Raw genomic sequence first — 10,706 nt, 5'->3', positions numbered from 1 at the left:
AAAACAGCAACTCTTCTTTAATTGCTTCATTTTCTATATAGCGAACGAAAGCTAGCAGTTGGCAACATTTCGCTACATCGGTACTCTCGGCTAACTGTATTGCGAAAAACTGCGATTGTTTGACTGCCGTAACTAATTGATTTTGTATGTCTTCGGCCATATCATCAATCCGACGTTTCACAGTATTGTCAGAAAGCGGTATTTGTGAAAGTTTCGATTCCCGGCGGGGTCAGGGATTTTCTCTGCCTCGTGATGACTGGGTGTTGTGTGATGTCCTTAGGTTAGTTAGGTTTAAGTAGTTCTAAGTTCTAGGGGACTGATGACCATAGCTGTTAAGTCCCGTAGTGCTCAGAGCCATTTGAACCATTTTTTGTGAAAGTTTTTGTTTGCTTTGTGACCCAAGAGCAATATCAGCAGCTTTCAACAAACATGGTTTGACTAGTGTCTCTCCGATAATATGACTTATCTTGGTCTTTGAAATAAGTAGCGATAACTCATACGAGGCTTCCAGTACCTTTTCTGATGTCTGAGCGAAGGATCCAGCAGTACCCAACTTCATTCGTTTCTAATTATCACATTTTGCAGCGAAAAATTCCTTCGGCTTCTCTTTCAATGCACCATGCTTTTCCCACAAATGGCGTTCCAGACGAGAAGGTCTCATGGAATCATTGCTCAATACCTCATAGCAAATAAAACATTGCGGCTGGTCAACACTATTTTTTTGTATAGAAGCAAAACCGTATTTGATATAATCATCATTATATTTACGTTTTTTTACGACACTCATGGCGAAGTAAAAAGAAAACAAGAAGTTAACAGTATAATTTCGCGCTAACACAGATTTTACTGAGGCACAACTGTGAAAGATTCAACGCGATTTCAGCAAAATCCAATACATCAGATGTGTCAACAACTGCAAGCAACCAACTGAAATAAAGGAAAGCTACTGTCGTCTGTCGGCACCTCAGATGACTGCCTATGAGGAGTGGGGCCAAGAACGGGGAAGCCCAGCCGCAGCACAGGTAGTCAGTGCGCTGTCTATCTGCGACCTGGTGGCCGAGCAGGGCTCTTGCTGGGAGAAACTTCATGGATACACCTCACACATCGCTGGAAACTGTGCACAGTGCCAATCAGTTATCTCTCTACTCGTACCAAAAGAAGCCATTGTCGCAGCAAAGAACGTACACTAATTTCAAACGAAATTATGCCGTATTTCAAAAAGACAGAAGAAAAATAACTGTTTTGTCAGATAAGTAATCCGAATTAAAGAGCTGTAGTACTGACCGTTCGAAAAAAAATAGCCTCACTAATGGACTTCATTCTTTACCTAGCCGGGTTATGTTTCATTGTTAGCAGTCACAACAATGTTTCCAGAACGGCGTGAAGTACTCTGCTCAGAACAAACACTTGTACTAGTTTCGCATTCACGTCGTGCACATTTTTCTGGTGACAAAGGGCATGACCCTGGCGTCCAAATTACGAACCCGCCAGTTCATTTGAAGCGTATACAGTCTATTAAACTCACCGTAATCGCATCACATGGGGATCCGCGGGTTGACAGGGTAATAGAACGGCATTTTTGCAGTTACGCAGTATCAGTGATTATTACTCTGATGAACATAGCCTACTACCGCTAAAAGTTATAACATGATTACGTTCAGTTCATGTGTACAAATTTACGGAATAGGTAATACCTGACTTTTCCGTTTTCCAGTTGTCAGAAGTAAGTTGTTTACAAATCTGATATATTAGAATTAACGCATATCGCCTTCGTAATTTTGAGAATTTCTGTGTGTGACATTCTAAACGTGATCTTAAAAAGCTGTATGTTCTAGGATAGGTTATTGAGATAGGATTGCGGGAAGTGGGACACCAAACGATTGCATTTAGCACCATAATCTATCATTAATACCTGCACATTCATTTTTATTAAAATATCGATATTAAAAAGAAATATTAGGTTTATACCGCTAACTCCACCCGCGCCCCCCTTGCAACATCATCACGCCCCCCCACCCCCCCCCCCCCCACCCCCCCGGTTTGGGAACCCCTGCTGTAGACTGTCCACTGAGGTGACAATCGCACGTCTGCCGATTATACGAGACGTTATGGACCAAACTTCTGGACTCTGTATGTCGCACTCTGCGTACGTCGGAAGAAGCTGTCGTTTAGTTGTATGATTAATGTTGCGCCAGAATGGAGGTAAATGGAAACGAGCGTTTGGCGTCATTGGCCGGGAGGCCCCGTACGGGGCAGGTCCGGCCGTCTTGGTGCAGGTCTTATTACATACGACGCCACATTGGGCGACTTGCGCGCCGGAAGGGGATGAAATGATGATGAAGACAACACAACACCCAGTCCCTGAGCTGAGAAAATCCCCGACCTAGCCCCGAAAATCGAACCCGGGCCCCTTAGGACGGCAGTTCGTCAAGCTGACCTTTTTTTTTTTGTTATGGAGCCAACAGCACTCGGTGTTCCCAGGCGGTCACCCTTCCAAGTACTAACCGGGCCCGATGTTGCTTAATTTCGGTGATCGGACGAGAACCGGTGTATTCAACATGGTATGGCCTTTGGCGTCCTTATAATGTAGCCGCACGACACAAGACGCATTCGTCTCTTCTCCCAACACACGCAATCGCCGTTTTCGGTGGCACATTTGACGCAAAGCACGTCCTTCCGCCTCGAAGGCGGCGCGGAGTGCGCGCTCGGCGTCTCATAGGCGACTGCCGAACTGACGGGCGACATACCCTCTTCATAAGTGTCTTGTGTTAACCGATCGGTCCTGTGATGATGCTGGAAACTGTAACAAGCCGAATGGTTCATTACTTCCCGATAACATTCGCTGTTTAATTGCGGGTTCTTCAGGGTGTGGGAAAACTAAATTTAGTTCGAACACTGGTAACACATCTTGAGGGGATCCGATTCGAGCACGTGTACATTTTCTCAAAAATCCTGTTTCAACCAAAATATCAGGTATTGCAGGAGATATTGAACAGTATTGAGGGGGTAATCTACCAGACGTTCAGCGCAAGCCGCGATATTCCATCACTTGAAAAAGTGAAGGCAGTCATTGTGTTCATATTTGACGACGTCACGACCAGGAAGAGATCAAAAAATATTTCTGTTTTGTACGCCATATGCAAGTTGATATACACACAACAAAAAAATGTTTTGCATCACCTCGGTTCCGTGAGTTCCGGGACATGTACAGAAAACTGGAATCGAGATTAACATAAAAGTCGTTTCCGCCCTTTTTATTGCTCATGAAAATTACACATTGCATGTTGTACAACACTACAGAGAGACCTTAAGTGGTGGTGGTCTAGATTGCAGTACACATCGGTATTTCAAATACACAGTCCTCTTGCACTGATGCATGCTTGTATTCATCGTGTCATACTATCCACAAGTTCATCAAGACACTGTTGGTCCAGATTGTCCCACTCCTCAACGGCGATTCGGCGTAGATCCCGCAGAGTGGTTGGTGGGTCACGTCGTCCATAAACAGCCCTTTTCAATCTATAACAGGCATCTTCGATAGGGTTCATGTCTGGAGAACATGCTGGCCGCTCTAGTCGAGCGATGTCGTTGTTCTGTAGGAAGTCATTCACAAGATCTGCACGATGGGGGGAGGGGCGAATTGTCATCCATGAAGACGAATGTCTCGACAATATGCTGCCGATATGATTGCGCTATCGGTCAGGCGACAGCATTCACGTATCGTACAGCCGTTACGGCGCCTTCCATACCAACAGCGCCACCCCAAAACAGCATGGAACCTCCACTTCGCTGCACTCGATGAACAGTGCGTCTAAGGCGTTCAGCCTGACCGGGTTGCCTCCAAACACGTCTCCGACGATTGTCTGGTTGAAGGCATCAGTGAAGAGAACATGATGCCAATCCTGAGCGATCCATTCTGCGCGTTGTTGAACCCATCTGTACTGTGCTGCATGGTGTCGCCGTTGCAAAGATGGACCTCGCCATGGAAGTCGAGAGTGAAATTACGCATCATGCAGCCTATTGCGCAAGTTTTGGTCGTAATACAATGTGCTTTGGCTGCAAGAAAAGCATTAGTCAACATGGCGGCGTTGCTGCCAAGGTTCCTCCAAGCCATAATACGCAGGTAGCGGTCATCCACAGCAGTAGTAGCCCTTGGGCGGCCTGAGCGAGGTATGTCATCGACAGTTCCTGTTTCTCTGTATCTCCTCCATGTCTGAACAACATCACTTTGGTTCAGTCTGAGCCTGAACACTTCCCTTGTTGACAGACCTTCTTGGTCCATAGTAACAATGTGGATGCGATCGAACCGCAGTATTGACCATCTAGGGATGGTTGAACTACAGACACGACGAGCTGTGTACCTCCTTCCTGGTGGAATGACTGGAACTGATCGCCTGTCGGACCCCCTCCGTCTAACAGGCGCTGCTCATGCATGGTTGTTTACATCTTTAGGCGGGTTTAGTGGTATCTCTGAACAGTCTAAGTGACTGTAGCTGTGATACAATATCTACAGTCAACGACTATCTTCAGGTGTTCTGGGAACTGGGGTGATACAAAACTTTTTTTCATGTCTGTATTTTATTTGAGCCAGACATACTTAAGGATACCAAAGCAGTTGATCCTGGATAGTGAAAATCTTACAACAGCTTTCAGGTAGGACAGTCTGAACTTAAAGTATATTTATGAAGCTCATGTAGGAACCGACATGTCATTAGGGGATAACTCGCAGTATGGTTTTCTCGTTATTGATAAAATGAAGAAACTGAATGAGAGGCGCTATTTAAAGAATAATTCATGAGTTAATAAACAAAAATTAATCGAACTTATTGTAGATCCTGTTGACAATATAATTAACAATGATAATGATAATTAACTGAATAAAAGAATCTTCAAAACAACTTCAAGAAATATGTAAAATGAACAATTTCATAAATTATTCTAATCTTAATAAACAACAATTAATCAATCTTATCACTATATGTCAGAGAAACATTAATAATAATATAATGACAATTATTTTCAAAAACTTCTGAGAAAAAGATATGAACAAGTTAAACAAAAAACTTGTAAGAAAAATATAGCAGGTTTTAATATTCTAGACGATGAAGATTCTTTCAAATCTCTTAAACGAATTTATAGAAAAGGTTCTGCTATTAAATCAACAATAACTTCTCGAATTAATAATAATAATATTGTTGATCACAAGAATTTTTAAATCAGATTAATGAAGAAATAATCACCAAATTAAAGAGTATTTTAATTCAAAAAAGGGCAATTAAAGTAAATATGAAATTTAAATTTAAACAGACAAGAACAAATTCAAGTATTTAATTTTAAAACAACCACTGAAGTTTTATTAAGAAATACTGATTCAGAAGATTATTATCATAAGTTAACAAATAAATTATTGACTGAAAATAAGAAATACAAACGAAAAAATCTGGTTGTTCATTATTTTATGCAGATGGTTTAGAATTAAATGTTATTAAACACCATCCAGTTTTTGGCTCTTCTTACACTGCTTTAAGATAAGGAAGCAATAATTAATGTAAAAAATTCAGGTCAAAAATGTTTTATTTATTCAATAAAATCAGCATTATATGCTGTAGAATGTGATGCACAAAGAGTTAGTAAATATAACAAAATTCAATTAAAGTTGTATGAGAGTTTTGAAAAACAGGAACTTAATTTTCTTTTTCAGTTAAAAGAAATTCCAGAATAAAAAGAAAACAATATTCCAATTAAAGTTTATGTATACGAAAAATGTGGAAAGATGAAAAATTATTCTATATCCTCTTTAAGACATGCGAAATAAACAGGAACAACGTCAATCTTCTTTTAAATCGAAATAAAAATAATTCACATTATTGTTGAACAAAAATTCTTTTCATATTATTTGGAACACATTGAAGCAAACACAATGGAAAAATATATATTTGTGATAGATGTTTAAAACATTTTGATTCCCAAGAAAAATTAGACATTTGTGAAAACAATTGTAAAGAACATAAGGAAGCAAAGTGCAGATATGACTTTTAAAGGTCAATAAATTTTATTTAAAAATTATAATAATTCATTATGAGTTATTTTCGTAATTTATGTAGATATCGAATGTTTATTAAGAGATATTCACACATGTCAATGCAATCCTCGAAAGTCTTATATTATCAAACATCAAAAACATTTACCAATTTCAGTCAGTTCTCATATTACATATTCTAATGGTGATTATAAAAATCCTGCTACTTATACAGGTAAATATGCAGCCAAAATGTTCAATGATATATTCACAGAAGAACCAAGACAAATTGCTAGAATATATGAACAAAATATTTCATGAAATCATTAAAAAAGACTTAATTAATTATAAAAATTCACAAACTTGTCATATTTGTGGAAAAGAATTCACTTTTGGTGAGTAGAAAGTAAGACAGCATTTAACAGGAATATAATGAGGAGTTGAAGATGAAGATTGTAATCTTATTTATAAATATTCTACTTTTATTCCAGTTTACAATCATGATTTAACAAATTACAATGTCCCTTCGTTTGTTAATGAATTAGCAATTGATAATAATGATACTGATGCAGTTTTATAGAATTGGCAAAAATTTATTTTGCTTAGAAAATATATTGAATATGGATTTAATTTAAAAGTTTTAGATACATTTACATTTTTGGCTTCAAGTAATGATAAATTATCTTCTAATATTAGAAGAGAACAGTTTAGAGAAATATGAAAATTTTTTAAAGTGAACAATTGCATTCAATAATTAAAAAAGTTTACCCATACGAATATATGGATTCAGAAGAAAAATTACAAGAAACTAAATTACCAAAATAGAATGTTTTTATTTAAGACTTAATAAAGATCATATTTCTGATCAAGATTATGAAAGAGAAACAAATGTTTGAAAAACTGAACATTATAAATCTAGACGAATATACAAATTATATAATAAAATTTGATGTTTTAATGTAAGCAGATATTTTCGTAAATTTTAGAGATACGTGTATTAAATTACAAACTTGATCCTTCTTGGTATTTTACAGTTTCAGGATTATGTTGGGATTCTATGTTAAAAATGAAATTCATAGAATTCGATTTATTACATGATTATGATATGATTTTATTTCTTGAAAAGGAATTCGAGGTGGAATTTCTCTAAGTATTAAAAGGTTTACATAATCAAATAACAAACATATGATAAATTTTAAGCCAACAAAACAAATTATATTGTATATTTAGATTCATATTTTTTATATGGATAGGAAAAGTCTCAATTTTTTCCTTTAAAAAATTTCAATTGAGTTGAACCAAATTCTGAAACACAAACTAAAACATGAGATGACTATAAATATGGTTTTATTTTAGAAGTTGATTTCGAATATCCAAAGAAATAGATGATTTACATAAAGATTGGCATTTAGTACCTTAAATAATTAACAATTTTAATTATTAACGAAAAGTATGATTTATATTATAGAAATCTGAATCAATATTTAAATCATGGATTAAAATTAAAGAAAATTCATAGAATCTCATCATTTGAACAGTTTGATTGGTTGAAGAAATTTATTGATTTTAATACAGAAATGAGAAGAAAGGCAGCTAAGCATTATGAAAATGATTTCTATAAATTAATGAATAATTCAAAGTTCGGAAAAAATGGAAAATATCAGAAATAGACAAAATATGAAAACCTTACAGATTCAAGAATATATACAAATTATATTTTAAAACCAAATAATGGACATACTACTGTATTTCAGAAAATTTTGTTTCAGTTCATATAAAGAAAATTTAAATAACATTAAATAAACCAATTTATATTAATTTGGGTGTTCTGGATAGTTAGAAAATAAAAATGTGCAGTTGTCACAACAATATTATAAAACCAAAATGTGAAGAAAATTTTTGTATCGATGCTGATTCTTTCATTTATCTTGTGGAAAGATATCAAATCAATGATAAACGAATTTGGTACAAGTGATCATACAAAAGATAATACTTATGAACTTATGCAATTAATAAGGAAGTTTTAGGAAAATAAAAGGTGAAAATTGTGAAAAAATTATGTCGGAGCATGATAGTTTAAGAAGGAAAATGTATAGTTATAAAGTCACTGCGAATGATGAGAAAAAATCTAAGAGATTTAAGAAATCAGTTCTGAAAAATGAAATTCCTTTTGATGATTTTAAAAAATGTTTAACTGTCAAATTAATCAATATAGAAAAATTAATTTGGTAAGAACACTTAATTATGAAGAGTGTACAACTGAATGCATTACCATTGTTTTAAGTTCTGATGACAACAACCATGTTGTATTACAAAATGGGTTTAATTCTTTGCCATATGGACAGTTAAATTAAAACCAAATGATATAAGAGTTAATAAAAAATATTTGTTAAAGGAGATATACAGTAGCACAGAAGATTAAATTATTAATTTTTTCTTTTTTTCATAACATCATAATGTTTTGTGCCTTGGTAAATAAATTGTACAAACAAATTTTCCTCAAAGACATTCAAGTTTTTGATAATCTCTTTCCTTCTATTTTTTATATTTTTAAGCTAATTTCTCATGTTTTGAATGATTGCATTTATGAATGTATATCGAGGAATTTTTAACTTCCTTTCCACATTTTTCACAAATAAAACTTTTAATATTCCTATTATGGAGAAGTTCTCTTTGTCTCTTCCTTTAAAATCTTTAGAACCTGATACTGAAGGCAAATTATGTCTTGTTACTTTAATATCTTTACGAATTTCTTTTTCTTCATTGCAAATTGCACAAATCATTTATTTTTGCTTTCCATTTATAAGGAAAAAATGTACTGGAATTAAAAAATAAAAATAAATAAAACTTTTCTCTATAAATGAAGTCGATTATGGATCTAAAAAATAATAAACATATTTATCATAACAAAAATGTTTTAATAATTATTGAAAAAAATATTCTTGGTTTTATTCGAATTCAGTTGCTGATATCTTAGGTTATGAAAGTCCTAGGAGAGTAGTTACAGACCATGTTAACCCAAATATTGTAATACATATGAAAATTTCAATAGCACTGAAATGATGCCCTCTAAAAATACCCTTCCACACACAAAATTTGTTAATGGGCCTGATTTATATTCCTTAGTTATGAAATCCAAAATGCCTTTTGCAGATAATTTTAAGAACTGGGTTTATGAAGAAATTCTACCATTCATTTACAAATAATAAATAAAAAATGAACGACGAAATAACTCACTAGGAAAATTTATCAAATGAAAGAAACAGAGAAAAAAATACATTGTTACCAAATACTGTTGCTCAATTAAGTAATGAAAAATTAAGACCTACTTTTGTTATTTTAAGGTTATGTGATTGTCGTTGCAATTGTATATACTATATTATTCGAACAGAAAATAAAAAATGCATAAAATAAAATATATATTATCAGAAATAGATTTTCAAATATTGAAGAATTGTTAAAAATTATTATTACCAAAGTCAGTAAATTTATATCACCTAATGAAGGAAAATTTAAGAACTATTTATCATCAAAATTATTTCAACATTTTACATAAAAGTTCGAGAGATCAATTGTGTTAAGATATAAATAACTTAGCAAACAATTCTTAGACTATATGACTAAATTTCCAAGTACTTTATTAACAACTAAATTTAACATTTGTAGGTATTTTTATGAACATCTAATAGGCAAAACTCAATAAATCCATCATTAAATTTCATCAAACCAAATTTAAATTCCTCAAATAATTCTCGAATTAGATCATTTTTGTTAACTTTTATTGGAAAACTTATGAAACAATACACATTATGAAAAATATTTTCGATAAAAAACATATTTAAATTTTCAGTAACAAACACCGTGTGTATGTATATAAAAATCGTTATTAACATTTTAAAAAATACCTTACTTTTATTTGCCCAACTATTATGTGAATTATCAAAACCCAACCATGTAACATAAACATTATTGTCTTTCTTATTTTAAACATTTCCAACAAGGTAAACATGTCGAAAATTCATTTTTAGTAGTTCTTGTTCATAAAACTTTCCTTTTGTTTGTACACTGTGTATAACTTTCAATATTTCGGTGATTGTACTCGAATGACTAACATCTTCAATTTCGAAAAACTCTATTGACCAGATTGCAGTGCATCTTTTTCCAAAATTTCTTTTAAGTTTATTTATTCTACGTGTATCACAAATGTTATATTTAGTCTCTGTATCTTTCAAATTTGTTATGTAAATAGTTTTCAATACGAATTTTTCCGTTTCTTTATTTAAGAGTTTTGGTGCCATTTTTTGTTGAATGTTTTGTGTTATTATATTCATCAACTAATTCCGAAACTAAATCAACCCATTTATAACTTCCTTGAAGAATGAATTTTTCTGCATCATTTCTTTCAATGTTCTATTAAATCCTTCAACACTTCCTTTTAATCCACTAAGAGTTGAATATGGATTAACGATAATTTTTCACTAATTCTTGAAATTCTTTATTATAAAATTCTTCGTCATTACGTTTATCCAAATTTTTGTCTTTCTCGAGTCAAATGTTTTTTCAAAAATCAAATATGTTTTTATGTGTTTCATCTTTAACCAGAAATGTTCAAGCAAATTTTGAAAAACGTCCATAGCAGTTAATAAATTTTTTATCTTTTATTTATTTTCGATATTCTTTTCACCTT

At 33.5% G+C, this 10,706-nt stretch overlaps 1 non-coding gene across 1 annotated transcript; it reads right to left on the bottom strand.

Moving 5' to 3' along the window:
* Window positions 1–2,456: 2,456 nt before the first annotated feature.
* LOC124557124 lies at window positions 2,457–2,575 on the bottom strand. The gene has a single exon (XR_006968712.1). It is a non-coding gene; the product is annotated as a 5S ribosomal RNA (ribosomal RNA).
* Between the last annotated feature and the right edge of the window lie 8,131 nt (window positions 2,576–10,706).

Source organism: Schistocerca americana, chromosome X (genome assembly GCF_021461395.2).
Source record: "Schistocerca americana isolate TAMUIC-IGC-003095 chromosome X, iqSchAmer2.1, whole genome shotgun sequence".
In the NCBI taxonomy this organism is placed as follows: Eukaryota; Metazoa; Arthropoda; class Insecta; order Orthoptera; family Acrididae; genus Schistocerca; species Schistocerca americana.
The sequence above is the reverse complement of the archived record's forward strand: the minus strand, read 5'-3'. Positions and strand labels throughout refer to the sequence as shown.